The sequence below is a fragment of the Euprymna scolopes genome, chromosome 46, assembly GCF_053919585.1.
Source record: "Euprymna scolopes isolate OS-2025 chromosome 46, ASM5391958v1, whole genome shotgun sequence".
Lineage (NCBI taxonomy): Eukaryota > Metazoa > Mollusca > Cephalopoda > Sepiida > Sepiolidae > Euprymna > Euprymna scolopes.
In genome coordinates, this window is record NC_136527.1 from 2,655,335 (window position 1) to 2,674,769 (window position 19,435).

General features: G+C 35.8%; 82 non-coding genes across 82 annotated transcripts; all 82 read left to right on the top strand.

Annotated features, from left to right (window-relative positions):
• The first annotated feature begins 62 nt into the window (after nucleotides 1–62).
• Trnav-uac (transfer RNA valine (anticodon UAC)) lies at nucleotides 63–135 on the top strand. The gene has a single exon. It is a non-coding gene; the product is annotated as a tRNA-Val (tRNA).
• Nucleotides 136–263: 128 nt separating this feature from the next.
• Nucleotides 264–336, top strand: Trnav-uac (transfer RNA valine (anticodon UAC)). Its single transcript has one exon. It is a non-coding gene; the product is annotated as a tRNA-Val (tRNA).
• Nucleotides 337–464: 128 nt separating this feature from the next.
• Trnav-uac (transfer RNA valine (anticodon UAC)) lies at nucleotides 465–537 on the top strand. The gene has a single exon. It is a non-coding gene; the product is annotated as a tRNA-Val (tRNA).
• Nucleotides 538–665: 128 nt separating this feature from the next.
• On the top strand, nucleotides 666–738 carry Trnav-uac (transfer RNA valine (anticodon UAC)). Its single transcript has one exon. It is a non-coding gene; the product is annotated as a tRNA-Val (tRNA).
• A 128-nt stretch (nucleotides 739–866) lies between these two features.
• Nucleotides 867–939, top strand: Trnav-uac (transfer RNA valine (anticodon UAC)). The gene has a single exon. It is a non-coding gene; the product is annotated as a tRNA-Val (tRNA).
• Nucleotides 940–1,067: 128 nt separating this feature from the next.
• On the top strand, nucleotides 1,068–1,140 carry Trnav-uac (transfer RNA valine (anticodon UAC)). The gene has a single exon. It is a non-coding gene; the product is annotated as a tRNA-Val (tRNA).
• Nucleotides 1,141–1,468: 328 nt separating this feature from the next.
• On the top strand, nucleotides 1,469–1,541 carry Trnav-uac (transfer RNA valine (anticodon UAC)). The gene has a single exon. It is a non-coding gene; the product is annotated as a tRNA-Val (tRNA).
• A 530-nt stretch (nucleotides 1,542–2,071) lies between these two features.
• On the top strand, nucleotides 2,072–2,144 carry Trnav-uac (transfer RNA valine (anticodon UAC)). Its single transcript has one exon. It is a non-coding gene; the product is annotated as a tRNA-Val (tRNA).
• Nucleotides 2,145–2,272: 128 nt separating this feature from the next.
• On the top strand, nucleotides 2,273–2,345 carry Trnav-uac (transfer RNA valine (anticodon UAC)). Its single transcript has one exon. It is a non-coding gene; the product is annotated as a tRNA-Val (tRNA).
• A 128-nt stretch (nucleotides 2,346–2,473) lies between these two features.
• Trnav-uac (transfer RNA valine (anticodon UAC)) lies at nucleotides 2,474–2,546 on the top strand. The gene has a single exon. It is a non-coding gene; the product is annotated as a tRNA-Val (tRNA).
• Nucleotides 2,547–2,874: 328 nt separating this feature from the next.
• Trnav-uac (transfer RNA valine (anticodon UAC)) lies at nucleotides 2,875–2,947 on the top strand. Its single transcript has one exon. It is a non-coding gene; the product is annotated as a tRNA-Val (tRNA).
• A 329-nt stretch (nucleotides 2,948–3,276) lies between these two features.
• Trnav-uac (transfer RNA valine (anticodon UAC)) lies at nucleotides 3,277–3,349 on the top strand. The gene has a single exon. It is a non-coding gene; the product is annotated as a tRNA-Val (tRNA).
• Nucleotides 3,350–3,477: 128 nt separating this feature from the next.
• Nucleotides 3,478–3,550, top strand: Trnav-uac (transfer RNA valine (anticodon UAC)). The gene has a single exon. It is a non-coding gene; the product is annotated as a tRNA-Val (tRNA).
• A 128-nt stretch (nucleotides 3,551–3,678) lies between these two features.
• On the top strand, nucleotides 3,679–3,751 carry Trnav-uac (transfer RNA valine (anticodon UAC)). The gene has a single exon. It is a non-coding gene; the product is annotated as a tRNA-Val (tRNA).
• Nucleotides 3,752–3,879: 128 nt separating this feature from the next.
• On the top strand, nucleotides 3,880–3,952 carry Trnav-uac (transfer RNA valine (anticodon UAC)). The gene has a single exon. It is a non-coding gene; the product is annotated as a tRNA-Val (tRNA).
• Nucleotides 3,953–4,281: 329 nt separating this feature from the next.
• Trnav-uac (transfer RNA valine (anticodon UAC)) lies at nucleotides 4,282–4,354 on the top strand. The gene has a single exon. It is a non-coding gene; the product is annotated as a tRNA-Val (tRNA).
• Nucleotides 4,355–4,481: 127 nt separating this feature from the next.
• Trnav-uac (transfer RNA valine (anticodon UAC)) lies at nucleotides 4,482–4,554 on the top strand. The gene has a single exon. It is a non-coding gene; the product is annotated as a tRNA-Val (tRNA).
• A 329-nt stretch (nucleotides 4,555–4,883) lies between these two features.
• On the top strand, nucleotides 4,884–4,956 carry Trnav-uac (transfer RNA valine (anticodon UAC)). The gene has a single exon. It is a non-coding gene; the product is annotated as a tRNA-Val (tRNA).
• A 128-nt stretch (nucleotides 4,957–5,084) lies between these two features.
• On the top strand, nucleotides 5,085–5,157 carry Trnav-uac (transfer RNA valine (anticodon UAC)). The gene has a single exon. It is a non-coding gene; the product is annotated as a tRNA-Val (tRNA).
• Nucleotides 5,158–5,285: 128 nt separating this feature from the next.
• Nucleotides 5,286–5,358, top strand: Trnav-uac (transfer RNA valine (anticodon UAC)). Its single transcript has one exon. It is a non-coding gene; the product is annotated as a tRNA-Val (tRNA).
• A 128-nt stretch (nucleotides 5,359–5,486) lies between these two features.
• Trnav-uac (transfer RNA valine (anticodon UAC)) lies at nucleotides 5,487–5,559 on the top strand. Its single transcript has one exon. It is a non-coding gene; the product is annotated as a tRNA-Val (tRNA).
• Nucleotides 5,560–5,687: 128 nt separating this feature from the next.
• On the top strand, nucleotides 5,688–5,760 carry Trnav-uac (transfer RNA valine (anticodon UAC)). Its single transcript has one exon. It is a non-coding gene; the product is annotated as a tRNA-Val (tRNA).
• Nucleotides 5,761–5,888: 128 nt separating this feature from the next.
• Trnav-uac (transfer RNA valine (anticodon UAC)) lies at nucleotides 5,889–5,961 on the top strand. Its single transcript has one exon. It is a non-coding gene; the product is annotated as a tRNA-Val (tRNA).
• Nucleotides 5,962–6,089: 128 nt separating this feature from the next.
• Trnav-uac (transfer RNA valine (anticodon UAC)) lies at nucleotides 6,090–6,162 on the top strand. The gene has a single exon. It is a non-coding gene; the product is annotated as a tRNA-Val (tRNA).
• A 128-nt stretch (nucleotides 6,163–6,290) lies between these two features.
• Nucleotides 6,291–6,363, top strand: Trnav-uac (transfer RNA valine (anticodon UAC)). Its single transcript has one exon. It is a non-coding gene; the product is annotated as a tRNA-Val (tRNA).
• Nucleotides 6,364–6,491: 128 nt separating this feature from the next.
• On the top strand, nucleotides 6,492–6,564 carry Trnav-uac (transfer RNA valine (anticodon UAC)). Its single transcript has one exon. It is a non-coding gene; the product is annotated as a tRNA-Val (tRNA).
• A 128-nt stretch (nucleotides 6,565–6,692) lies between these two features.
• Trnav-uac (transfer RNA valine (anticodon UAC)) lies at nucleotides 6,693–6,765 on the top strand. Its single transcript has one exon. It is a non-coding gene; the product is annotated as a tRNA-Val (tRNA).
• Nucleotides 6,766–6,893: 128 nt separating this feature from the next.
• Nucleotides 6,894–6,966, top strand: Trnav-uac (transfer RNA valine (anticodon UAC)). The gene has a single exon. It is a non-coding gene; the product is annotated as a tRNA-Val (tRNA).
• A 128-nt stretch (nucleotides 6,967–7,094) lies between these two features.
• Trnav-uac (transfer RNA valine (anticodon UAC)) lies at nucleotides 7,095–7,167 on the top strand. The gene has a single exon. It is a non-coding gene; the product is annotated as a tRNA-Val (tRNA).
• A 128-nt stretch (nucleotides 7,168–7,295) lies between these two features.
• On the top strand, nucleotides 7,296–7,368 carry Trnav-uac (transfer RNA valine (anticodon UAC)). Its single transcript has one exon. It is a non-coding gene; the product is annotated as a tRNA-Val (tRNA).
• Nucleotides 7,369–7,496: 128 nt separating this feature from the next.
• Nucleotides 7,497–7,569, top strand: Trnav-uac (transfer RNA valine (anticodon UAC)). The gene has a single exon. It is a non-coding gene; the product is annotated as a tRNA-Val (tRNA).
• A 128-nt stretch (nucleotides 7,570–7,697) lies between these two features.
• Trnav-uac (transfer RNA valine (anticodon UAC)) lies at nucleotides 7,698–7,770 on the top strand. Its single transcript has one exon. It is a non-coding gene; the product is annotated as a tRNA-Val (tRNA).
• Nucleotides 7,771–7,898: 128 nt separating this feature from the next.
• On the top strand, nucleotides 7,899–7,971 carry Trnav-uac (transfer RNA valine (anticodon UAC)). The gene has a single exon. It is a non-coding gene; the product is annotated as a tRNA-Val (tRNA).
• Nucleotides 7,972–8,099: 128 nt separating this feature from the next.
• On the top strand, nucleotides 8,100–8,172 carry Trnav-uac (transfer RNA valine (anticodon UAC)). Its single transcript has one exon. It is a non-coding gene; the product is annotated as a tRNA-Val (tRNA).
• Nucleotides 8,173–8,300: 128 nt separating this feature from the next.
• Trnav-uac (transfer RNA valine (anticodon UAC)) lies at nucleotides 8,301–8,373 on the top strand. Its single transcript has one exon. It is a non-coding gene; the product is annotated as a tRNA-Val (tRNA).
• A 128-nt stretch (nucleotides 8,374–8,501) lies between these two features.
• On the top strand, nucleotides 8,502–8,574 carry Trnav-uac (transfer RNA valine (anticodon UAC)). The gene has a single exon. It is a non-coding gene; the product is annotated as a tRNA-Val (tRNA).
• A 529-nt stretch (nucleotides 8,575–9,103) lies between these two features.
• Nucleotides 9,104–9,176, top strand: Trnav-uac (transfer RNA valine (anticodon UAC)). The gene has a single exon. It is a non-coding gene; the product is annotated as a tRNA-Val (tRNA).
• A 329-nt stretch (nucleotides 9,177–9,505) lies between these two features.
• On the top strand, nucleotides 9,506–9,578 carry Trnav-uac (transfer RNA valine (anticodon UAC)). The gene has a single exon. It is a non-coding gene; the product is annotated as a tRNA-Val (tRNA).
• Nucleotides 9,579–9,706: 128 nt separating this feature from the next.
• Trnav-uac (transfer RNA valine (anticodon UAC)) lies at nucleotides 9,707–9,779 on the top strand. Its single transcript has one exon. It is a non-coding gene; the product is annotated as a tRNA-Val (tRNA).
• A 128-nt stretch (nucleotides 9,780–9,907) lies between these two features.
• Trnav-uac (transfer RNA valine (anticodon UAC)) lies at nucleotides 9,908–9,980 on the top strand. The gene has a single exon. It is a non-coding gene; the product is annotated as a tRNA-Val (tRNA).
• Nucleotides 9,981–10,108: 128 nt separating this feature from the next.
• Nucleotides 10,109–10,181, top strand: Trnav-uac (transfer RNA valine (anticodon UAC)). The gene has a single exon. It is a non-coding gene; the product is annotated as a tRNA-Val (tRNA).
• Nucleotides 10,182–10,309: 128 nt separating this feature from the next.
• On the top strand, nucleotides 10,310–10,382 carry Trnav-uac (transfer RNA valine (anticodon UAC)). The gene has a single exon. It is a non-coding gene; the product is annotated as a tRNA-Val (tRNA).
• Nucleotides 10,383–10,510: 128 nt separating this feature from the next.
• Nucleotides 10,511–10,583, top strand: Trnav-uac (transfer RNA valine (anticodon UAC)). Its single transcript has one exon. It is a non-coding gene; the product is annotated as a tRNA-Val (tRNA).
• Nucleotides 10,584–10,711: 128 nt separating this feature from the next.
• Trnav-uac (transfer RNA valine (anticodon UAC)) lies at nucleotides 10,712–10,784 on the top strand. The gene has a single exon. It is a non-coding gene; the product is annotated as a tRNA-Val (tRNA).
• Nucleotides 10,785–10,912: 128 nt separating this feature from the next.
• On the top strand, nucleotides 10,913–10,985 carry Trnav-uac (transfer RNA valine (anticodon UAC)). The gene has a single exon. It is a non-coding gene; the product is annotated as a tRNA-Val (tRNA).
• A 128-nt stretch (nucleotides 10,986–11,113) lies between these two features.
• On the top strand, nucleotides 11,114–11,186 carry Trnav-uac (transfer RNA valine (anticodon UAC)). The gene has a single exon. It is a non-coding gene; the product is annotated as a tRNA-Val (tRNA).
• Nucleotides 11,187–11,314: 128 nt separating this feature from the next.
• Nucleotides 11,315–11,387, top strand: Trnav-uac (transfer RNA valine (anticodon UAC)). The gene has a single exon. It is a non-coding gene; the product is annotated as a tRNA-Val (tRNA).
• A 128-nt stretch (nucleotides 11,388–11,515) lies between these two features.
• Nucleotides 11,516–11,588, top strand: Trnav-uac (transfer RNA valine (anticodon UAC)). Its single transcript has one exon. It is a non-coding gene; the product is annotated as a tRNA-Val (tRNA).
• Nucleotides 11,589–11,716: 128 nt separating this feature from the next.
• Trnav-uac (transfer RNA valine (anticodon UAC)) lies at nucleotides 11,717–11,789 on the top strand. Its single transcript has one exon. It is a non-coding gene; the product is annotated as a tRNA-Val (tRNA).
• A 128-nt stretch (nucleotides 11,790–11,917) lies between these two features.
• Trnav-uac (transfer RNA valine (anticodon UAC)) lies at nucleotides 11,918–11,990 on the top strand. Its single transcript has one exon. It is a non-coding gene; the product is annotated as a tRNA-Val (tRNA).
• A 128-nt stretch (nucleotides 11,991–12,118) lies between these two features.
• Trnav-uac (transfer RNA valine (anticodon UAC)) lies at nucleotides 12,119–12,191 on the top strand. The gene has a single exon. It is a non-coding gene; the product is annotated as a tRNA-Val (tRNA).
• A 128-nt stretch (nucleotides 12,192–12,319) lies between these two features.
• Trnav-uac (transfer RNA valine (anticodon UAC)) lies at nucleotides 12,320–12,392 on the top strand. Its single transcript has one exon. It is a non-coding gene; the product is annotated as a tRNA-Val (tRNA).
• A 128-nt stretch (nucleotides 12,393–12,520) lies between these two features.
• Nucleotides 12,521–12,593, top strand: Trnav-uac (transfer RNA valine (anticodon UAC)). Its single transcript has one exon. It is a non-coding gene; the product is annotated as a tRNA-Val (tRNA).
• A 128-nt stretch (nucleotides 12,594–12,721) lies between these two features.
• Nucleotides 12,722–12,794, top strand: Trnav-uac (transfer RNA valine (anticodon UAC)). The gene has a single exon. It is a non-coding gene; the product is annotated as a tRNA-Val (tRNA).
• A 128-nt stretch (nucleotides 12,795–12,922) lies between these two features.
• Nucleotides 12,923–12,995, top strand: Trnav-uac (transfer RNA valine (anticodon UAC)). The gene has a single exon. It is a non-coding gene; the product is annotated as a tRNA-Val (tRNA).
• A 128-nt stretch (nucleotides 12,996–13,123) lies between these two features.
• On the top strand, nucleotides 13,124–13,196 carry Trnav-uac (transfer RNA valine (anticodon UAC)). Its single transcript has one exon. It is a non-coding gene; the product is annotated as a tRNA-Val (tRNA).
• Nucleotides 13,197–13,725: 529 nt separating this feature from the next.
• Nucleotides 13,726–13,798, top strand: Trnav-uac (transfer RNA valine (anticodon UAC)). Its single transcript has one exon. It is a non-coding gene; the product is annotated as a tRNA-Val (tRNA).
• A 329-nt stretch (nucleotides 13,799–14,127) lies between these two features.
• On the top strand, nucleotides 14,128–14,200 carry Trnav-uac (transfer RNA valine (anticodon UAC)). The gene has a single exon. It is a non-coding gene; the product is annotated as a tRNA-Val (tRNA).
• Nucleotides 14,201–14,328: 128 nt separating this feature from the next.
• Trnav-uac (transfer RNA valine (anticodon UAC)) lies at nucleotides 14,329–14,401 on the top strand. The gene has a single exon. It is a non-coding gene; the product is annotated as a tRNA-Val (tRNA).
• Nucleotides 14,402–14,529: 128 nt separating this feature from the next.
• Trnav-uac (transfer RNA valine (anticodon UAC)) lies at nucleotides 14,530–14,602 on the top strand. The gene has a single exon. It is a non-coding gene; the product is annotated as a tRNA-Val (tRNA).
• Nucleotides 14,603–14,730: 128 nt separating this feature from the next.
• Trnav-uac (transfer RNA valine (anticodon UAC)) lies at nucleotides 14,731–14,803 on the top strand. Its single transcript has one exon. It is a non-coding gene; the product is annotated as a tRNA-Val (tRNA).
• Nucleotides 14,804–14,931: 128 nt separating this feature from the next.
• Nucleotides 14,932–15,004, top strand: Trnav-uac (transfer RNA valine (anticodon UAC)). Its single transcript has one exon. It is a non-coding gene; the product is annotated as a tRNA-Val (tRNA).
• A 128-nt stretch (nucleotides 15,005–15,132) lies between these two features.
• Trnav-uac (transfer RNA valine (anticodon UAC)) lies at nucleotides 15,133–15,205 on the top strand. The gene has a single exon. It is a non-coding gene; the product is annotated as a tRNA-Val (tRNA).
• Nucleotides 15,206–15,333: 128 nt separating this feature from the next.
• Nucleotides 15,334–15,406, top strand: Trnav-uac (transfer RNA valine (anticodon UAC)). Its single transcript has one exon. It is a non-coding gene; the product is annotated as a tRNA-Val (tRNA).
• A 128-nt stretch (nucleotides 15,407–15,534) lies between these two features.
• On the top strand, nucleotides 15,535–15,607 carry Trnav-uac (transfer RNA valine (anticodon UAC)). The gene has a single exon. It is a non-coding gene; the product is annotated as a tRNA-Val (tRNA).
• A 128-nt stretch (nucleotides 15,608–15,735) lies between these two features.
• Trnav-uac (transfer RNA valine (anticodon UAC)) lies at nucleotides 15,736–15,808 on the top strand. The gene has a single exon. It is a non-coding gene; the product is annotated as a tRNA-Val (tRNA).
• A 128-nt stretch (nucleotides 15,809–15,936) lies between these two features.
• On the top strand, nucleotides 15,937–16,009 carry Trnav-uac (transfer RNA valine (anticodon UAC)). The gene has a single exon. It is a non-coding gene; the product is annotated as a tRNA-Val (tRNA).
• Nucleotides 16,010–16,137: 128 nt separating this feature from the next.
• On the top strand, nucleotides 16,138–16,210 carry Trnav-uac (transfer RNA valine (anticodon UAC)). Its single transcript has one exon. It is a non-coding gene; the product is annotated as a tRNA-Val (tRNA).
• A 128-nt stretch (nucleotides 16,211–16,338) lies between these two features.
• Nucleotides 16,339–16,411, top strand: Trnav-uac (transfer RNA valine (anticodon UAC)). Its single transcript has one exon. It is a non-coding gene; the product is annotated as a tRNA-Val (tRNA).
• Nucleotides 16,412–16,539: 128 nt separating this feature from the next.
• Trnav-uac (transfer RNA valine (anticodon UAC)) lies at nucleotides 16,540–16,612 on the top strand. The gene has a single exon. It is a non-coding gene; the product is annotated as a tRNA-Val (tRNA).
• Nucleotides 16,613–16,740: 128 nt separating this feature from the next.
• Nucleotides 16,741–16,813, top strand: Trnav-uac (transfer RNA valine (anticodon UAC)). The gene has a single exon. It is a non-coding gene; the product is annotated as a tRNA-Val (tRNA).
• Nucleotides 16,814–16,941: 128 nt separating this feature from the next.
• Trnav-uac (transfer RNA valine (anticodon UAC)) lies at nucleotides 16,942–17,014 on the top strand. Its single transcript has one exon. It is a non-coding gene; the product is annotated as a tRNA-Val (tRNA).
• A 128-nt stretch (nucleotides 17,015–17,142) lies between these two features.
• On the top strand, nucleotides 17,143–17,215 carry Trnav-uac (transfer RNA valine (anticodon UAC)). Its single transcript has one exon. It is a non-coding gene; the product is annotated as a tRNA-Val (tRNA).
• Nucleotides 17,216–17,343: 128 nt separating this feature from the next.
• Nucleotides 17,344–17,416, top strand: Trnav-uac (transfer RNA valine (anticodon UAC)). The gene has a single exon. It is a non-coding gene; the product is annotated as a tRNA-Val (tRNA).
• A 329-nt stretch (nucleotides 17,417–17,745) lies between these two features.
• On the top strand, nucleotides 17,746–17,818 carry Trnav-uac (transfer RNA valine (anticodon UAC)). The gene has a single exon. It is a non-coding gene; the product is annotated as a tRNA-Val (tRNA).
• Nucleotides 17,819–17,946: 128 nt separating this feature from the next.
• On the top strand, nucleotides 17,947–18,019 carry Trnav-uac (transfer RNA valine (anticodon UAC)). Its single transcript has one exon. It is a non-coding gene; the product is annotated as a tRNA-Val (tRNA).
• A 128-nt stretch (nucleotides 18,020–18,147) lies between these two features.
• Trnav-uac (transfer RNA valine (anticodon UAC)) lies at nucleotides 18,148–18,220 on the top strand. Its single transcript has one exon. It is a non-coding gene; the product is annotated as a tRNA-Val (tRNA).
• Nucleotides 18,221–18,549: 329 nt separating this feature from the next.
• Nucleotides 18,550–18,622, top strand: Trnav-uac (transfer RNA valine (anticodon UAC)). The gene has a single exon. It is a non-coding gene; the product is annotated as a tRNA-Val (tRNA).
• A 128-nt stretch (nucleotides 18,623–18,750) lies between these two features.
• On the top strand, nucleotides 18,751–18,823 carry Trnav-uac (transfer RNA valine (anticodon UAC)). The gene has a single exon. It is a non-coding gene; the product is annotated as a tRNA-Val (tRNA).
• Nucleotides 18,824–18,951: 128 nt separating this feature from the next.
• On the top strand, nucleotides 18,952–19,024 carry Trnav-uac (transfer RNA valine (anticodon UAC)). The gene has a single exon. It is a non-coding gene; the product is annotated as a tRNA-Val (tRNA).
• A 128-nt stretch (nucleotides 19,025–19,152) lies between these two features.
• On the top strand, nucleotides 19,153–19,225 carry Trnav-uac (transfer RNA valine (anticodon UAC)). Its single transcript has one exon. It is a non-coding gene; the product is annotated as a tRNA-Val (tRNA).
• A 128-nt stretch (nucleotides 19,226–19,353) lies between these two features.
• Trnav-uac (transfer RNA valine (anticodon UAC)) lies at nucleotides 19,354–19,426 on the top strand. The gene has a single exon. It is a non-coding gene; the product is annotated as a tRNA-Val (tRNA).
• The last annotated feature ends 9 nt before the right edge of the window (nucleotides 19,427–19,435 follow it).

Here is a 19,435-nt window from a genome sequence, read left to right on the forward strand (position 1 = left end):
TTTCCATTGTTTTGGATACAAATTAATCAACTTTTAGATAAAACTCTCTATACCTTGGTAACGGTTCTGTGGTGTAGTGGTTATCACATCTGCTTTACACGCAGAAAGTCGCGAGTTCGAACCTCGCCGGAACCTATGCTTTTATCTTTATCTAAACTGTTACATTGAAAAAATACACAAATTTCTTTGGAAATCATTACCTTTCCATTGTTTTGGATACAAATTAATCAACTTTTAGATAAAACTCTCTATACCTTGGTAACGGTTCTGTGGTGTAGTGGTTATCACATCTGCTTTACACGCAGAAAGTCGCGAGTTCGAACCTCGCCGGAACCTATGCTTTTATCTTTATCTAAACTGTTACATTGAAAAAATACCCAAATTTCTTTGGAAATCATTACCGTTCCATTGTTTTGGATACGAATTCATCAACTTTTAGATAAAACTCTCTATACCTTGGTAACGGTTCTGTGGTGTAGTGGTTATCAAATCTGCTTTACACGCAGAAAATCGCGAGTTCGAACCTCGCCGGAACCTATGCTTTTATCTTTATCTAAGCTGTTACATTGAAAAAATACCCAAATTTCTTTGGAAATCATTACCTTTCCATTGTTTTGGATACAAATTAATCAACTTTTAGATAAAACTCTCTATACCTTGGTAGCGGTTCTGTGGTGTAGTGGTTATCACATCTGCTTTACACGCAGAAAGTCGTGAGTTCGATCCTCGCCGGAACCTATGCTTTTATCTTTATCTAAACTGTTACATTGAAAAAATACCCAAATTTCTATGGAAATCATTACCTTTCCATTGTTTTGGATACAAATTAATCAACTTTTAGATAAAACTCTCTATACCTTGGTAACGGTTCTGTGGTGTAGTGGTTATCACATCTGCTTTACACGCAGAAAGTCGCGAGTTCGAACCTCGCCGGAACCTATGCTTTTATCTTTATCTAAACTGTTACATTGAAAAAATACCCAAATTTCTTGGGAAATTATTACCTTTCCATTGTTTTGGATACAAATTAATCAACTTTTAGATAAAACTCTCTATACCTTGGTAACGGTTCTGTGGTGTAGTGGTTATCACATCTGCTTTACACGCAGAAAGTCGCGAGTTCGAACCTCGCCGGAACCTATGCTTTTATCTTTATCTAAACTGTTACATTGAAAAAATACCCAAATTTCTTTGGAAATCATTACCTTTCCATTGTTTTGGATACAAATTAATCAACTTTTAGATAAAACTCTCTATACCTTGGTAACGGTTCTGTGGTGTAGTCGTTATCATATCTGCTTTACACGCAGAAAGTCGCGAGATCGAACCTCGCCGGAACCTATGCTTTTATCTTTATCTAAACTGTTACATTGAAAAAATACCCAAATTTATTTGGAAATCATTACCTTTCCATTGTTTTGGATACAAATTAATCAACTTTTAGATAAAACTCTCTATACCTAGTAACGGTTCTGTGGTGTAGTGGTTATCACATCTGCTTTACACGCAGAAAGTCGCGAGTTCGAACCTCGCCGGAACCTATGCTTTTATCTTTATCTAAACTGTTACATTGAAAAAATACCCAAATTTCTTTGGAAATCATTACGTTTCCATTGTTTTGGATCCAAATTAATCAACTTTTAGATAAAACTCTCTATACCTTGGTAACGGTTCTGTGGTGTAGTGGTTATCAAATCTGCTTTACACGCAGAAAGTCGCGAGTTCGAACCGCAACGGAACCTATGCTTTTATCTTTATCTAAACTGTTACATTGAAAAAATACCAAAATTTCTTTGGAAATCATTACCTGTCCATTGTTTTGGATACAAATTCATCAACTTTTAGATAAAACTCTCTATACCTTTGTAACGGTTCTGTGGTGTAGTGGTTATCACATCTGCTTTACACGCAGAAAGTCGCAGGTTCGAACCTCGCCGGAAACTATGCTTTTATCTTTATCGAAACTGTTACATTGAAAAAATACCCAAATTTCTTTGGAAATCATTACCTTTCCATTGTTTTGGATACAAATTAATCAACTTTTAGATAAAACTCTCTATACCTTGGTAGCGGTTCTGTGGTGTAGTGGTTATCACATCTGCTTTACACGCAGAAAGTCCTGAGTTCGAACCTCGCCGGATCCTATGCTTTTATCTTTATCTAAACTGTTACATTGAAAAAATACCCAAATTTCTTTGGAAATCATTACCTTTCCATTGTTTTGGATACAAATTAATCAACTTTTAGATAAAACTCTCTATACCTTGGTAACGGTTCTGTGGTGTAGTGGTTATCACATCTGCTTTACACGCAGAAAGTCGCGAGTTCGAACCTCGCCGGAACCTATGCTTTTATCTTTATCTAAACTGTTACATTGAAAAAATACCCAAATTTCTTGGGAAATTATTACCTTTCCATTGTTTTGGATACAAATTAATCAACTTTTAGATAAAACTCTCTATACCTTGGTAACGGTTCTGTGGTGTAGTGGTTATCACATCTGCTTTACACGCAGAAAGTCGCGAGTTCGAACCTCGCCGGAACCTATGCTTTTATCTTTATCTAAACTGTTACATTGAAAAAATACCCAAATTTCTTTGGAAATCATTACCTTTCCATTGTTTTGGATACAAATTAATCAACTTTTAGATAAAACTCTCTATACCTTGGTAACGGTTCTGTGGTGTAGTCGTTATCATATCTGCTTTACACGCAGAAAGTCGCGAGATCGAACCTCGCCGGAACCTATGCTTTTATCTTTATCTAAACTGTTACATTGAAAAAATACCCAAATTTATTTGGAAATCATTACCTTTCCATTGTTTTGGATACAAATTAATCAACTTTTAGATAAAACTCTCTATACCTAGTAACGGTTCTGTGGTGTAGTGGTTATCACATCTGCTTTACACGCAGAAAGTCGCGAGTTCGAACCTCGCCGGAACCTATGCTTTTATCTTTATCTAAACTGTTACATTGAAAAAATACCCAAATTTCTTTGGAAATCATTACGTTTCCATTGTTTTGGATCCAAATTAATCAACTTTTAGATAAAACTCTCTATACCTTGGTAACGGTTCTGTGGTGTAGTGGTTATCAAATCTGCTTTACACGCAGAAAGTCACGAGTTCGAACCGCGCCGGAACCTATGCTTTTATCTTTATCTAAACTGTTACATTGAAAAAATACCAAAATTTCTTTGGAAATCATTACCTGTCCATTGTTTTGGATACAAATTCATCAACTTTTAGATAAAACTCTCTATACCTTTGTAACGGTTCTGTGGTGTAGTGGTTATCACATCTGCTTTACACGCAGAAAGTCGCGGGTTCGAACCTCGCCGGAAACTATGCTTTTATCTTTATCGAAACTGTTACATTGAAAAAATACCCAAATTTCTTTGGAAATCATTACCTTTCCATTGTTTTGGATACAAATTAATCAACTTTTAGATAAAACTCTCTATACCTTGGTAGCGGTTCTGTGGTGTAGTGGTTATCACATCTGCTTTACACGCAGAAAGTCCTGAGTTCGAACCTCGCCGGATCCTATGCTTTTATCTTTATCTAAACTGTTACATTGAAAAAATACCCAAATTTCTTTGGAAATCATTACCTTTCCATTGTTTTGGATACAAATTAATCAACTTTTAGATAAAACTCTCTATACCTTGGTAACGGTTCTGTGGTGTAGTGGTTATCACATCTGCTTTACACGCAGAAAGTCGCGAGTTCGAACCTCGCCGGAACCTATGCTTTTATCTTTATCTAAACTGTTACATTGAAAAAATACCAAAATTTCTTGGGAAATTATTACCTTTCCATTGTTTTGGATACAAATTAATCAACTTTTAGATAAAACTCTCTATACCTTGGTAACGGTTCTGTGGTGTAGTGGTTATCACATCTGCTTTACACGCAGAAAGTCGCGAGTTCGAACCTCGCCGGAACCTATGCTTTTATCTTTATCTAAACTGTTACATTGAAAAAATACCCAAATTTCTTTGGAAATCATTACCTTTCCATTGTTTTGGATACAAATTAATCAACTTTTAGATAAAACTCTCTATACCTTGGTAACGGTTCTGTGGTGTAGTCGTTATCATATCTGCTTTACACGCAGAAAGTCGCGAGATCGAACCTCGCCGGAACCTATGCTTTTATCTTTATCTAAACTGTTACATTGAAAAAATACCCAAATTTATTTGGAAATCATTACCTTTCCATTGTTTTGGATACAAATTAATCAACTTTTAGATAAAACTCTCTATACCATGGTAACGGTTCTGTGGTGTAGTGGTTATCACATCTTCTTTACACGCAGAAAGTCGCGAGTTCGAACCTCGCCGGAACCTATGCTTTTATCTTTATCTAAACTGTTACATTGAAAAAATACCCAAATTTCTTTGGAAATCATTACCTTTCCATTGTTTTGGATACAAATTAATCAACTTTTAGATAAAACTCTCTATACCTAGTAACGGTTCTGTGGTGTAGTGGTTATCACATCTGCTTTACACGCAGAAAGTCGCGAGTTCGAACCTCGCCGGAACCTATGCTTTTATCTTTATCTAAACTGTTACATTGAAAAAATACCCAAATTTCTTTGGAAATCATTACGTTTCCATTGTTTTGGATCCAAATTAATCAACTTTTAGATAAAACTCTCTATACCTTGGTAACGGTTCTGTGGTGTAGTGGTTATCAAATCTGCTTTACACGCAGAAAGTCGCGAGTTCGAACCGCGCCGGAACCTATGCTTTTATCTTTATCTAAACTGTTACATTTAAAAAATACCAAAATTTCTTTGGAAATCATTACCTTTCCATTGTTTTGGATACAAATTCATCAACTTTTAGATAAAACTCTCTATACCTTTGTAACGGTTCTGTGGTGTAGTGGTTATCACATCTGCTTTACACGCAGAAAGTCGCGGGTTCGAACCTCGCCGGAAACTATGCTTTTATCTTTATCTAAACTGTTACATTGAAAAAATACCCAAATTTCTTTGGAAATCATTACCTTTCCATTGTTTTGGATACAAATTAATCAACTTTTAGATAAAACTCTCTATACCTTGGTAGCGGTTCTGTGGTGTAGTGGTTATCACATCTGCTTTACACGCAGAAAGTCCTGAGTTCGAACCTCGCCGGATCCTATGCTTTTATCTTTGACTAAACTGTTACATTGAAAAAATACCCAAATTTCTTTGGAAATCATTACCTTTCCATTGTTTTGGATACAAATTAATCAACTTTTAGATAAAACTCTCTATACCTTGGTAACGGTTCTGTGGTGTAGTGGTTATCACATCTGCTTTACACGCAGAAAGTCGCGAGTTCGAACCTCGCCGGAACCTATGCTTTTATCTTTATCTAAACTGTTACATTGAAAAAATACCCAAATTTCTTTGGAAATTATTACCTTTCCATTGTTTTGGATACAAATTAATCAACTTTTAGATAAAACTCTCTACACCTTGGTAACGGTTCTGTGGTGTAGTGGTTATCACATCTGCTTTACACGCAGAAAGTCGCGAGTTCGAACCTCGCCGGAACCTATGCTTTTATCTTTATCTAAACTGTTACATTGAAAAAATACCCAAATTTCTTTGGAAATCATTACCTTTCCATTGTTTTGGATACAAATTCATCAACTTTTAGATAAAACTCTCTATACCTTTGTAACGGTTCTGTGGTGTAGTGGTTATCACATCTGCTTTACACGCAGAAAGTCGCGGGTTCGAACCTCGCCGGAAACTATGCTTTTATCTTTATCGAAACTGTTACATTGAAAAAATACCCAAATTTCTTTGGAAATCATTACCTTTCCATTGTTTTGGATACAAATTAATCAACTTTTAGATAAAACTCTCTATACCTTGGTAGCGGTTCTGTGGTGTAGTGGTTATCACATCTGCTTTACACGCAGAAAGTCCTGAGTTCGAACCTCGCCGGATCCTATGCTTTTATCTTTATCTAAACTGTTACATTGAAAAAATACCCAAATTTCTTTGGAAATCATTACCTTTCCATTGTTTTGGATACAAATTAATCAACTTTTAGATAAAACTCTCTATACCTTGGTAACGGTTCTGTGGTGTAGTGGTTATCACATCTGCTTTACACGCAGAAAGTCGCGAGTTCGAACCTCGCCGGAACCTATGCTTTTATCTTTATCTAAACTGTTACATTGAAAAAATACCCAAATTTCTTTGGAAATTATTACCTTTCCATTGTTTTGGATACAAATTAATCAACTTTTAGATAAAACTCTCTACACCTTGGTAACGGTTCTGTGGTGTAGTGGTTATCACATCTGCTTTACACGCAGAAAGTCGCGAGTTCGAACCTCGCCGGAACCTATGCTTTTATCTTTATCTAAACTGTTACATTGAAAAAATACCCAAATTTCTTTGGAAATCATTACCTTTCCATTGTTTTGGATACAAATTAATCAACTTTTAGATAAAACTCTCTATACCTTGGTAACGGTTCTGTGGTGTAGTGGTTATCACATCTGCTTTACACGCAGAAAGTCGCGAGTTCGAACCTCGCCGGAACCTATGCTTTTATCTTTATCTAAACTGTTACATTGAAAAAATACACAAATTTCTTTGGAAATCATTACCGTTCCATTGTTTTGGATACAAATTAATCAACTTTTAGATAAAACTCTCTATACCTTGGTAACGGTTCTGTGGTGTAGTGGTTATCACATCTGCTTTACACGCAGAAAGTCGCGAGTTCGAACCTCGCCGGAACCTATGCTTTTATCTTTATCTAAACTGTTACATTGAAAAAATACCCAAATTTCTTTGGAAATCATTACCTTTCCATTGTTTTGGATACGAATTCATCAACTTTTAGATAAAACTCTCTATACCTTGGTAACGGTTCTGTGGTGTAGTGGTTATCACATCTGCTTTACACGCAGAAAGTCGCGAGTTCGAACCTCGCCGGAACCTATGCTTTTATCTTTATCTAAGCTGTTACATTGAAAAAATACCCAAATTTCTTTGGAAATCATTACCTTTCCATTGTTTTGGATACAAATTAATCAACTTTTAGATAAAACTCTCTATACCTTGGTAGCGGTTCTGTGGTGTAGTGGTTATCACATCTGCTTTACACGCAGAAAGTCGTGAGTTCGAACCTCGCCGGAACCTATGCTTTTATCTTTATCTAAACTGTTACATTGAAAAAATACCCAAATTTCTTTGGAAATCATTACCTTTCCATTGTTTTGGATACAAATTCATCAACTTTTAGATAAAACTCTCTATACCTTGGTAACGGTTCTGTGGTGTAGTGGTTATCACATCTGCTTTACACGCAGAAAGTCGCGAGTTCGAACCTCGCCGGAACCTATGCTTTTATCTTTATCTAAACTGTTACATTGAAAAAATACCCAAATTTCTTTGGAAATTATTACCTTTCCATTGTTTTGGATACAAATTAATCAACTTTTAGATAAAACTCTCTACACCTTGGTAACGGTTCTGTGGTGTAGTGGTTATCACATCTGCTTTACACGCAGAAAGTCGCGAGTTCGAACCTCGCCGGAACCTATGCTTTTATCTTTATCTAAACTGTTACATTGAAAAAATACCCAAATTTCTTTGGAAATCATTACCTTTCCATTGTTTTGGATACAAATTAATCAACTTTTAGATAAAACTCTCTATACCTTGGTAACGGTTCTGTGGTGTAGTGGTTATCACATCTGCTTTACACGCAGAAAGTCGCGAGTTCGAACCTCGCCGGAACCTATGCTTTTATCTTTATCTAAACTGTTACATTGAAAAAATACACAAATTTCTTTGGAAATCATTACCTTTCCATTGTTTTGGATACAAATTAATCAACTTTTAGATAAAACTCTCTATACCTTGGTAACGGTTCTGTGGTGTAGTGGTTATCACATCTGCTTTACACGCAGAAAGTCGCGAGTTCGAACCTCGCCGGAACCTATGCTTTTATCTTTATCTAAACTGTTACATTGAAAAAATACCCAAATTTCTTTGGAAATCATTACCGTTCCATTGTTTTGGATACGAATTCATCAACTTTTTGATAAAACTCTCTATACCTTGGTAACGGTTCTGTGGTGTAGTGGTTATCACATCTGCTTTACACGCAGAAAGTCGCGAGTTCGAACCTCGCCGGAACCTATGCTTTTATCTTTATCTAAGCTGTTACATTGAAAAAATACCCAAATTTCTTTGGAAATCATTACATTTCCATTGTTTTGGATACAAATTAATCAACTTTTAGATAAAACTCTCTATACCTTGGTAGCGGTTCTGTGGTGTAGTGGTTATCACATCTGCTTTACACGCAGAAAGTCGTGAGTTCGAACCTCGCCGGAACCTATGCTTTTATCTTTATCTAAACTGTTACATTGAAAAAATACCCAAATTTCTTGGGAAATTATTACCTTTCCATTGTTTTGGATACAAATTAATCAACTTTTAGATAAAACTCTCTATACCTTGGTAACGGTTCTGTGGTGTAGTGGTTATCACATCTGCTTTACACGCAGAAAGTCGCGAGTTCGAACCTCGCCGGAACCTATGCTTTTATCTTTATCTAAACTGTTACATTGAAAAAATACCCAAATTTCTTTGGAAATCATTACCTTTCCATTGTTTTGGATACAAATTAATCAACTTTTAGATAAAACTCTCTATACCTTAGTAACGGTTCTGTGGTGTAGTCGTTATCATATCTGCTTTACACGCAGAAAGTCGCGAGATCGAACCTCGCCGGAACCTATGCTTTTATCTTTATCTAAACTGTTACATTGAAAAAATACCCAAATTTATTTGGAAATCATTACCTTTCCATTGTTTTGGATACAAATTAATCAACTTTTAGATAAAACTCTCTATACCATGGTAACGGTTCTGTGGTGTAGTGGTTATCACATCTTCTTTACACGCAGAAAGTCGCGAGTTCGAACCTCGCGTGAACCTATGCTTTTATCTTTATCTAAACTGTTACATTGAAAAAATACCCAAATTTCTTTGGAAATCATTACCTTTCCATTGTTTTGGATACAAATTAATTAACTTTTAGATAAAACTCTCTATACCTAGTAACGGTTCTGTGGTGTAGTGGTTATCACATCTGCTTTACACGCAGAAAGTCGCGAGTTCGAACCTCGCCGGAACCTATGCTTTTATCTTTATCTAAACTGTTACATTGAAAAAATACCCAAATTTCTTTGGAAATCATTACGTTTCCATTGTTTTGGATCCAAATTAATCAACTTTTAGATAAAACTCTCTATACCTTGGTAACGGTTCTGTGGTGTAGTGGTTATCAAATCTGCTTTACACGCAGAAAGTCGCGAGTTCGAACCGCGCCGGAACCTATGCTTTTATCTTTATCTAAACTGTTACATTGAAAAAATACCAAAATTTCTTTGGAAATCATTACCTTTCCATTGTTTTGGATACAAATTCATCAACTTTTAGATAAAACTCTCTATACCTTTGTAACGGTTCTGTGGTGTAGTGGTTATCACATCTGCTTTACACGCAGAAAGTCGCGGGTTCGAACCTCGCCGGAAACTATGCTTTTATCTTTATCGAAACTGTTACATTGAAAAAATACCCAAATTTCTTTGGAAATCATTACCTTTCCATTGTTTTGGATACAAATTAATCAACTTTTAGATAAAACTCTCTATACCTTGGTAGCGGTTCTGTGGTGTAGTGGTTATCACATCTGCTTTACACGCAGAAAGTCCTGAGTTCGAACCTCGCCGGATCCTATGCTTTTATCTTTATCTAAACTGTTACATTGAAAAAATACCCAAATTTCTTTGGAAATCATTACCTTTCCATTGTTTTGGATACAAATTAATCAACTTTTAGATAAAACTCTCTATACCTTGGTAACGGTTCTGTGGTGTAGTGGTTATCACATCTGCTTTACACGCAGAAAGTCGCGAGTTCGAACCTCGCCGGAACCTATGCTTTTATCTTTATCTAAACTGTTACATTGAAAAAATACCCAAATTTCTTTGGAAATTATTACCTTTCCATTGTTTTGGATACAAATTAATCAACTTTTAGATAAAACTCTCTACACCTTGGTAACGGTTCTGTGGTGTAGTGGTTATCACATCTGCTTTACACGCAGAAAGTCGCGAGTTCGAACCTCGCCGGAACCTATGCTTTTATCTTTATCTAAACTGTTACATTAAAAAAATACCCAAATTTCTTTGGAAATCATTACCTTTCCATTGTTTTGGATACAAATTAATCAACTTTTAGATAAAACTCTCTATACCTTGGTAACGGTTCTGTGGTGTAGTGGTTATCACATCTGCTTTACACGCAGAAAGTCGCGAGTTCGAACCTCGCCGGAACCTATGCTTTTATCTTTATCTAAACTGTTACATTGAAAAAATACACAAATTTCTTTGGAAATCATTACCTTTCCATTGTTTTGGATACAAATTAATCAACTTTTAGATAAAACTCTCTATACCATGGTAACGGTTCTGTGGTGTAGTGGTTATCACATCTGCTTTACACGCAGAAAGTCGCGAGTTCGAACCTCGCCGGAACCTATGCTTTTATCTTTATCTAAACTGTTACATTGAAAAAATACCCAAATTTCTTTGGAAATCATTACCTTTCCATTGTTTTGGATACAAATTAATCAACTTTTAGATAAAACTCTCTATACCTTGGTAACGGTTCTGTGGTGTAGTGGTTATCACATCTGCTTTACACGCAGAAAGTCGCGAGTTCGAACCTCGCCGGAACCTATGCTTTTATCTTTATCTAAACTGTTACATTGAAAAAATACCCAAATTTCTTTGGAAATTATTACCTTTCCATTGTTTTGGATACAAATTAATCAACTTTTAGATAAAACTCTCTACACCTTGGTAACGGTTCTGTGGTGTAGTGGTTATCACATCTGCTTTACACGCAGAAAGTCGCGAGTTCGAACCTCGCCGGAACCTATGCTTTTATCTTTATCTAAACTGTTACATTGAAAAAATACCCAAATTTCTTTGGAAATCATTACCTTTCCATTGTTTTGGATACAAATTAATCAGCTTTTAGATAAAACTCTCTATACCTTGGTAACGGTTCTGTGGTGTAGTGGTTATCACATCTGCTTTACACGCAGAAAGTCGCGAGTTCGAACCTCGCCGGAACCTATGCTTTTATCTTTATCTAAACTGTTACATTGAAAAAATACACAAATTTCTTTGGAAATCATTACCTTTCCATTGTTTTGGATACAAATTAATCAACTTTTAGATAAAACTCTCTATACCTTGGTAACGGTTCTGTGGTGTAGTGGTTATCACATCTGCTTTACACGCAGAAAGTCGCGAGTTCGAACCTCGCCGGAACCTATGCTTTTATCTTTATCTAAACTGTTACATTGAAAAAATACCCAAATTTCTTTGGAAATCATTACCGTTCCATTGTTTTGGATACGAATTCATCAACTTTTAGATAAAACTCTCTATACCTTGGTAACGGTTCTGTGGTGTAGTGGTTATCACATCTGCTTTACACGCAGAAAGTCGCGAGTTCGAACCTCGCCGGAACCTATGCTTTTATCTTTATCTAAGCTGTTACATTGAAAAAATACCCAAATTTCTTTGGAAATCATTACCTTTCCATTGTTTTGGATACAAATTAATCAACTTTTAGATAAAACTCTCTATACCTTGGTAGCGGTTCTGTGGTGTAGTGGTTATCACATCTGCTTTACACGCAGAAAGTCGTGAGTTCGAACCTCGCCGGAACCTATGCTTTTATCTTTATCTAAACTGTTACATTGAAAAAATACCCAAATTTCTTTGGAAATCATTACCTTTCCATTGTTTTGGATACAAATTCATCAACTTTTAGATAAAACTCTCTATACCTTGGTAACGGTTCTGTGGTGTAGTGGTTATCACATCTGCTTTACACGCAGAAAGTCGCGAGTTCGAACCTCGCCGGAACCTATGCTTTTATCTTTATCTAAACTGTTACATTGAAAAAATACCCAAATTTCTTTGGAAATCATTACCTTTCCATTGTTTTGGATACAAATTAATCAACTTTTAGATAAAACTCTCTACACCTTGGTAACGGTTCTGTGGTGTAGTGGTTATCACATCTGCTTTACACGCAGAAAGTCGCGAGTTCGAACCTCGCCGGAACCTATGCTTTTATCTTTATCTAAACTGTTACATTGAAAAAATACCCAAATTTCTTTGGAAATCATTACCTTTCCATTGTTTTGGATACAAATTAATCAACTTTTAGATAAAACTCTCTATACCTTGGTAACGGTTCTGTAGTGTAGTGGTTATCACATCTGCTTTACACGCAGAAAGTCGCGAGTTCGAACCTCGCCGGAACCTATGCTTTTATCTTTATCTAAACTGTTACATTGAAAAAATACACAAATTTCTTTGGAAATCATTACCTTTCCATTGTTTTGGATACAAATTAATCAACTTTTAGATAAAACTCTCTATACCTTGGTAACGGTTCTGTGGTGTAGTGGTTATCACATCTGCTTTACACGCAGAAAGTCGCGAGTTCGAACCTCGCCGGAACCTATGCTTTTATCTTTATCTAAACTGTTACATTGAAAAAATACCCAAATTTCTTTGGAAATCATTACCGTTCCATTGTTTTGGATACGAATTCATCAACTTTTTGATAAAACTCTCTATACCTTGGTAACGGTTCTGTGGTGTAGTGGTTATCACATCTGCTTTACACGCAGAAAGTCGCGAGTTCGAACCTCGCCGGAACCTATGCTTTTATCTTTATCTAAGCTGTTACATTGAAAAAATACCCAAATTTCTTTGGAAATCATTACCTTTCCATTGTTTTGGATACAAATTAATCAACTTTTAGATAAAACTCTCTATACCTTGGTAGCGGTTCTGTGGTGTAGTGGTTATCACATCTGCTTTACACGCAGAAAGTCGTGAGTTCGAACCTCGCCGGAACCTATGCTTTTATCTTTATCTAAACTGTTACATTGAAAAAATACCCAAATTTCTTGGGAAATTATTACCTTTCCATTGTTTTGGATACAAATTAATCAACTTTTAGATAAAACTCTCTATACCTTGGTAACGGTTCTGTGGTGTAGTGGTTATCACATCTGCTTTACACGCAGAAAGTCGCGAGTTCGAACCTCGCCGGAACCTATGCTTTTATCTTTATCTAAACTGTTACATTGAAAAAATACCCAAATTTCTTTGGAAATCATTACCTTTCCATTGTTTTGGATACAAATTAATCAACTTTTAGATAAAACTCTCTATACCTTGGTAACGGTTCTGTGGTGTAGTCGTTATCATATCTGCTTTACACGCAGAAAGTCGCGAGATCGAACCTCGCCGGAACCTATGCTTTTATCTTTATCTAAACTGTTACATTGAAAAAATACCCAAATTTATTTGGAAATCATTACCTTTCCATTGTTTTGGATACAAATTAATCAACTTTTAGATAAAACTCTCTATACCATGGTAACGGTTCTGTGGTGTAGTGGTTATCACATCTTCTTTACACGCAGAAAGTCGCGAGTTCGAACCTCGCGTGAACCTATGCTTTTATCTTTATCTAAACTGTTACATTGAAAAAATACCCAAATTTCTTTGGAAATCATTACCTTTCCATTGTTTTGGATACAAATTAATCAACTTTTAGATAAAACTCTCTATACCTAGTAACGGTTCTGTGGTGTAGTGGTTATCACATCTGCTTTACACGCAGAAAGTCGCGAGTTCGAACCTCGCCGGAACCTATGCTTTTATCTTTATCTAAACTGTTACATTGAAAAAATACCCAAATTTCTTTGGAAATCATTACGTTTCCATTGTTTTGGATCCAAATTAATCAACTTTTAGATAAAACTCTCTATACCTTGGTAACGGTTCTGTGGTGTAGTGGTTATCAAATCTGCTTTACACGCAGAAAGTCGCGAGTTCGAACCGCGCCGGAACCTATGCTTTTATCTTTATCTAAACTGTTACATTGAAAAAATACCAAAATTTCTTTGGAAATCATTACCTTTCCATTGTTTTGGATACAAATTCATCAACTTTTAGATAAAACTCTCTATACCTTTGTAACGGTTCTGTGGTGTAGTGGTTATCACATCTGCTTTACACGCAGAAAGTCGCGGGTTCGAACCTCGCCGGAAACTATGCTTTTATCTTTATCGAAACTGTTACATTGAAAAAATACCCAAATTTCTTTGGAAATCATTACCTTTCCATTGTTTTGGATACAAATTAATCAACTTTTAGATAAAACTCTCTATACCTTGGTAGCGGTTCTGTGGTGTAGTGGTTATCACATCTGCTTTACACGCAGAAAGTCCTGAGTTCGAACCTCGCCGGATCCTATGCTTTTATCTTTATCTAAACTGTTACATTGAAAAAATACCCAAATTTCTTTGGAAATCATTACCTTTCCATTGTTTTGGATACAAATTAATCAACTTTTAGATAAAACTCTCTATACCTTGGTAACGGTTCTGTGGTGTAGTGGTTATCACATCTGCTTTACAAGCAGAAAGTCGCGAGTTCGAACCTCGCCGGAACCTATGCTTTTATCTTTATCTAAACTGTTACATTGAAAAAATACCCAAATTTCTTTGGAAATTATTACCTTTCCATTGTTTTGGATACAAATTAATCAACTTTTAGATAAAACTCTCTACACCTTGGTAACGGTTCTGTGGTGTAGTGGTTATCACATCTGCTTTACACGCAGAAAGTCGCGAGTTCGAACCTCGCCGGAACCTATGCTTTTATCTTTATCTAAACTGTTACATTGAAAAAATACCCAAATTTCTTTGGAAATCATTACCTTTCCATTGTTTTGGATACAAATTAATCAACTTTTAGATAAAACTCTCTATACCTTGGTAACGGTTCTGTGGTGTAGTGGTTATCACATCTGCTTTACACGCAGAAAGTCGCGAGTTCGAACCTCGCCGGAACCTATGCTTTTATCTTTATCTAAACTGTTACATTGAAAAAATACACAAATTTCTTTGGAAATCATTACCTTTCCATTGTTTTGGATACAAATTAATCAAGTTTTAGATAAAACTCTCTATACCTTGGTAACGGTTCTGTGGTGTAGTGGTTATCACATCTGCTTTACACGCAGAAAGTCGCGAGTTCGAACCTCGCCGGAACCTATGCTTTTATCTTTATCTAAACTGTTACATTAAAAAAATACCCAAATTTCTTTGGAAATCATTACCGTACCATTGTTTTGGATACGAATTCATCAACTTTTTGATAAAACTCTCTATACCTTGGTAACGGTTCTGTGGTGTAGTGGTTATCACATCTGCTTTACACGCAGAAAGTCGCGAGTTCGAACCTCGCCGGAACCTATGCTTTTATCTTTATCTAAGCTGTTACATTGAAAAAATACCCAAATTTCTTTGGAAATCATTACCTTTCCATTGTTTTGGATACAAATTAATCAACTTTTAGATAAAACTCTCTATACCTTGGTAGCGGTTCTGTGGTGTAGTGGTTATCACATCTGCTTTACACGCAGAAAGTCGTGAGTTCGAACCTCGCCGGAACCTATGCTTTTATCTTTATCTAAACTGTTACATTGAAAAAATACCCAAATTTCTTTGGAAATCATTACCTTTCCATTGTTTTGGATACAAATTCATCAACTTTTAGATAAAACTCTCTATACCTTGGTAACGGTTCTGTGGTGTAGTGGTTATCACATCTGCTTTACACGCAGAAAGTCGCGAGTTCGAACCTCGCCGGAACCTATGCTTTTATCTTTATCTAAACTGTTACATTGAAAAAATACCCAAATTTCTTGGGAAATTATTACCTTTCCATTGTTTTGGATACAAATTAATCAACTTTTAGATAAAACTCTCTATACCTTGGTAACGGTTCTGTGGTGTAGTGGTTATCACATCTGCTTTACACGCAGAAAGTCGCGAGTTCGAACCTCGCCGGAACCTATGCTTTTATCTTTATCTAAACTGTTACATTGAAAAAATACCCAAATTTCTTTGGAAATCATTACCTTTCCATTGTTTTGGATACAAATTAATCAACTTTTAGATAAAACTCTCTATACCTTGGTAACGGTTCTGTGGTGTAGTGGTTATCACATCTGCTTTACACGCAGCAAGTCGCGAGTTCGAACCTCGCCGGAACCTATGCTTTTATCTTTATCTAAACTGTTACATTGAAAAAATACCCAAATTTCTTTGGAAATCATTACCTTTCCATTGTTTTGGATACAAATTAATCAACTTTTAGATAAAACTCTCTATACCTTGGTAACGGTTCTGTGGTGTAGTGGTTATCACATCTGCTTTACACGCAGAAAGTCGCGAGTTCGAACCTCGCCGGAACCTATGCTTTTATCTTTATCTAAACTGTTACATTGAAAAAACACACAAATTTCTTTGGAAATCATTACCGTTCCATTGTTTTGGATACAAATTCATCAACTTTTAGATAAAACTCTCTATACCTTGGTAACGGTTCTGTGGTGTAGTGGTTATCACATCTGCTTTACACGCAGAAAGTCGCGAGTTCGAACCTTGCCGGAACCTATGCTTTTATCTTTATCTAAGCTGTTACATTGAAAAAATACCCAAATTTCTTTGGAAATCATTACCTTTCCATTGTTTTGGATACAAATTCATCAACTTTTAGATAAAACTCTCTATACCTTGGTAACGGTTCTGTGGTGTAGTGGTTATCACATCTGCTTTACACGCAGAAAGTCGCGAGTTCGAACCTCGCCGGAACCTATGCTTTTATCTTTATCTAAACTGTTACATTGAAAAAATACCCAAATTTCTTTGGAAATCATTACCTTTCCATTGTTTTGGATACAAATTAATCAACTTTTAGATAAAACTCTCTATACCTTGGTAACGGTTCTGTGGTGTAGTGGTTATCACATCTGCTTTACACGCAGAAAGTCGCGAGTTCGAACCTCGCCGGAACCTATGCTTTTATCTTTATCTAAACTGTTACATTGAAAAAATACCCAAATTTCTTTGGAAATCATTACCTTTCCATTGTTTTGGATACAAATTAATCAACTTTTAGATAAAACTCTCTATACCTTGGTAACGGTTCTGTGGTGTAGTGGTTATTACATCTGCTTTACACGCAGAAAGTCGCGAGTTCAAACCTTGCCGGAACCTATGCTTTTATCTTTATCTAAACTGTTACATTGAAAAAATACCCAAATTTCTTTGGAAATCATTACCTTTCCATTGTTTTGGATACAAATTCATCAACTTTTAGATAAAACTCTCTACACCTTGGTAACGGTTCTGTGGTGTAGTGGTTATCACATCTGCTTTACACGCAGAAAGTCGCGAGTTCGAACCTCGCCGGAACCTATGCTTTTATCTTTATCTAAACTGTTACATTGAAAAAATACCCAAATTTCTTTGGAAATCATTACCTTTCCATTGTTTTGGATACAAATTAATCAACTTTTAGATAAAACTCTCTATACCTTGGTAACGGTTCTCTGGTGTAGTTGTTATCACATCTGCTTTACACGCAGAAAGTCGCGAGTTCGAACCTCGCCGGAACCTATGCTTTTATCTTTATCTTAAATGTTACATTGAAAAAATACCCAAATTTCTTTGGAAATCATTACCTTTCCATTGTTCTGGATACAAATTAATCAACTTTTAGATAAAACTCTCTATACCTTGGTAACGGTTCTGTGGTGTAGTGGTTATCACATCTGCTTTACACGCAGAAAGTCGCGAGTTCGAACCTCGCCGGAACCTCTGCTTTTATCTTTATCTAAACTGTTACATTGAAAAAATACACAAATTTCTTTGGAAATCATTACCTTTCCATTGTTTTGGATACAAATTAATCAACTTTTAGATAAAACTCTCTATACCTTGGTAACGGTTCTGTGGTGTAGTGGTTATCACATCTGCTTTACACGCAGAAAGTCGCGAGTTCGAACCTCGCCGGAACCTATGCTTTTATCTTTATCTAAACTGTTACATTGAAAAAATACCCAAATTTCTTTGGAAATCATTACCGTTCCATTGTTTTGGATACACATTCATCAACTTTTAGATGAAACTCTCTATACCTTGGTAACGGTTCTGTGGTGTAGTGGTTATTACATCTGCTTTACACGCAGAAAGTCGCGAGTTCGAACCTCGCCGGAACCTATGATTTTATCTTTATCTAAACTGTTACATTGAAAAAATACCCAAATTTCTTTGGAAATCATTACCATTCCATTGGTTTGGATACAAATTAATCAACTTTTAGATAAAACTCTCTTTACCTTGGTAACGGTTCTGTGGTGTAGTGGTTATCACATCTGCTTTACACGCAGAAAGTCGCGAGATCGGACCTACCCGGAACCTATGCTTTTATCTTTATCTAAACTGTTACATTGAAAAAATACCCAAATTTCTTTGGAAATCATTACCTTTCCATTGTTTTGGATACAAATTAATCAACTTTTAGATAAAACTCTCTATACCTTGGTAACGGTTCTGTGGTGTAGTGGTTATCACATATGCTTTACACGCATAAAGTCGCGAGATCGAACCTCGCCGGAAGCTATGCTTTTATCTTTATCTAAACTGTTACATTGAAAAAATACCCAAATTTCTTTGGAAATCATTACCTTTCCATTGTTTTGGATACAAATTAATCAACTTTTAGATAAAACTCTCTATACCTTGGTAACGGTTCTGTGGTGTAGTGGTTATCACATCTGCTTTACACGCAGAAAGTCGCGAGATCGAACCTCGCCGGAACCTATGCTTTTATCTTTATCTAAACTGTTACATTGAAAAAATACCAAAATTTCTTTGGAAATCATTACCTTTCCATTGTTTTGGATACAAATTAATCAACTTTTAGATAAAACTCTCTATACCTTGGTAACGGTTCTGTGGTGTAGTCGTTATCACATCTGCTTTACACGCAGAAAGTCGCGAGATCGAACCTCGCCGGAACCTATGCTTTTATCTTTATCTAAACTGTTACATTGACAAAATACCCAAATTTCTTTGGAAATCATTACCTTTCCATTGTTTTGGATACAAATTAATCAACTTTTAGATAAAACTCTCTATACCTCGGTAACGGTTCTGTGGTGTAGTGGTTATCACATCTGCTTTACACGCAGAAAGTCGCGAGATCGAACCTCGCCGGAACCTATGCTTTTATCTTTATCTAAACTGTTACATTGAAAAAATACCCAAATTTCTTTGGAAATCATTACCTTTCCATTGTTTTGGATACAAATTAATCAACTTTTAGATAAAACTCTCTATACCATGGTAACGGTTCTGTGGTGTAGTGGTTATCACATCTTCTTTACACGCAGAAAGTCGCGAGTTCGAACCTCGCCGGAACCTATGCTTTTA